Consider the following 2,564-nt stretch of genomic DNA (forward strand, 5'->3'; position numbering starts at 1 on the left):
GGATACACACCATGTATACAAGGCAAGGCTACAAGTGTCAAATTGTCATTGATCACACTAAACCAACCTCTGTTACATCACCCTCAAGCAAAGCATTTTGCTGTTACTCTCCAATCTCTTTCATCTGGTGGTCAGAAGAGGTTCTACCCTTTAACTCAATGACTATTTAAGTCTGCTGTCATCTGTGCCTATCTAACACTGACCCATACATAAAATGGTGTCTTTTTTCCTTCAGCATAAACTTATTTTATCACCTCTGCAAAATCTACAAGTTATTTTATACACCTGGTCACATTTCTCACATTAGGATAACCCTGGACCTAACCTGATCCCCTCACACTGTACATTAAAGACCTCTCTAGCTGTGAATTTTTTTGTGAGGAAAAGCTTTGCCTGAATCAGAAGGGTAGTGGAGAACTTGCATATTGAAAGAAAGCAAGAACTTCTGGAACTTTTGGCATTAAAGACGAAATGTGACAAAGATGAGTTTCAGAACTTCCCATCTCAAGGATCCCAGTCCTACATGTAGTGAACCACTGTATGGTTAGATGTTGGGAGTGAAGGGAGAGAAACTCCAATTAGGTTTCAAGTACCATTTTCAGTGTCACCAACCATGTAACCTGGAAGGTGAAAGTGAGAGAGAGCCTGGCATGGAAAACCTTTTTCAGAGCTTAACTGTGGATTCAAGATCATTAGTTTGCAGAACCTGTTTGTCCTGCATCCGAGCTGAGGGATGTCCCAACGAGCTCTCAAAGTCTCTTCTCTACTCCTAGTTCTCCCCAGAAAAAGAGAAGGAAAAGAGGTTTCACTTGCAAAAGCCACAAAGAAAATGTATTGAAGTTAAATGTAAAGAGCATGGCAATAAATCAAAACCCAGAAAGAGCTGTGTGCCTTCCATATTCCAAAATGGTTTATCTTTGCAACACCAGAAACTCTGGAATGCTGCCAAGACTAATGAACCAGAGCTGTTTGCTGAGTCACTGCTAACCCTCAGATCAGAGAGGCAACCAAAGGGAACCTTATCGCACACCATAGTGCAGACAAGATTTGAGCAGTGCAATAAAAATAAGTAAACATATTTTTAAATAAATCACAGTCAATGGATCAGTCCTTTCCTTCCTTTCTTCTCTCCTGCCTTTGCAATGGAATTACTGAGAAACTCTACCCAATATATTGCAAAGTCTCCATAGATTTGACAATAAAATGGTTTTGTTTCAACGAGACAGTTCACAAAAGAATCACTGTGATAATCAGGAGATATCGCTGAGGAGTCAATTATCTAATCGTTTGACTTCAAATCAAATCTAACACTATATTCTTCAGTGGCTCTTGGACACAGATTGCCCTAGATGCAGAATCCAGCACCTGATTCATGGCCTTTTGAAAACCCTTGAAGACTGTAGCAAGACTGATACTGCTCTCTAAGACCTCCAAATGCACAGAAATTAGAACTTTATGGTGCACTAATTGGGTCACAGCAAAGATTCAAGCTATAAGGCTCCTCTGCTGTCAAGTCTTTGAGAGCCAGAAATACATTTTCTAAAAAACAACATTAAGGTGTAGCAGTGAAATCAGCATAATTAACATTTTTCTGTTCAAAATTTGCTGTAGTAACTCTTGTTGGCCATATTTTTCTGTGTGAAGAGAGATACTTGCTAAACCACACTTTCAAATACCATCTTCCTAAAATGCACATAAGCATCTGTTTTTCTGAAAGGTTTAACATCACATAATTCTTAAAGTGAACAGACTGAACATCCCAGTAAAGTGATACCCATATTCCAAATACCAGCACTTCATTAGCTCAGTTTATTTGACACTTTGATCAAATAGCAGTAATAAAACCACCCTGCTATTAATAGTTTTCAGGTACTGGTTCTTAATGACTAAACAAATTACTATGAATGCTACTGCTGTCAGGCAGGGACTGTTCTGATCGTGGGCTTACACTGGTGTATTAACTGCACTCAACAAAGAGATGATTAAATTTAGATCTACATCATCATATCAGTAAGTGTAGTGGAATCCAGGAGATCATTACTACAATAGGGAAAACACTAAGATGTAGTAATTATTTTTCTTTTCTTGCAGTACAAAGACTAAGCTGGAAAGTTCATTTTTGTATCACAAGAGATTAACTGCAATGCTATTTTCTTTCCATTGTTTCAAAAGATTAACAATGTAAGTGCTGCCATTCTCTCTTAAATCCATTTACGTACTGTAATAATAGCCCCTCGCTGAACTCTTTTTGAAAAGGTGCATTTGAATTTGCTTTGACAACTACCATGCTCTGTTCTTGGCTAATCAGAAGCTAGTCTGGCATATTTCTAAAATGCACTGCCTATAGTCAGTATAAAATGGTCTTTAATAATGCCTGTCTAGCACAACAGTGTCTCAGCCTGGGACTGTCGTTTCTAGGTACAGTACTAAAGAGAACCAATCACTCAGTTACTGTTTGATCTGATGTGATTTCAAATTTTAGCTGAAGTTCTTTATCAAAGCAGTAACTCTTTGAGGTCTGAAATTGACAGAGGAGTGAAACCAGTTGTGAAACGGCAGTTCCA

Source organism: Acanthisitta chloris, unplaced genomic scaffold (assembly GCF_000695815.1).
Source record: "Acanthisitta chloris isolate BGI_N310 unplaced genomic scaffold, ASM69581v1 scaffold822, whole genome shotgun sequence".
Classification (NCBI taxonomy): domain Eukaryota; kingdom Metazoa; phylum Chordata; class Aves; order Passeriformes; family Acanthisittidae; genus Acanthisitta; species Acanthisitta chloris.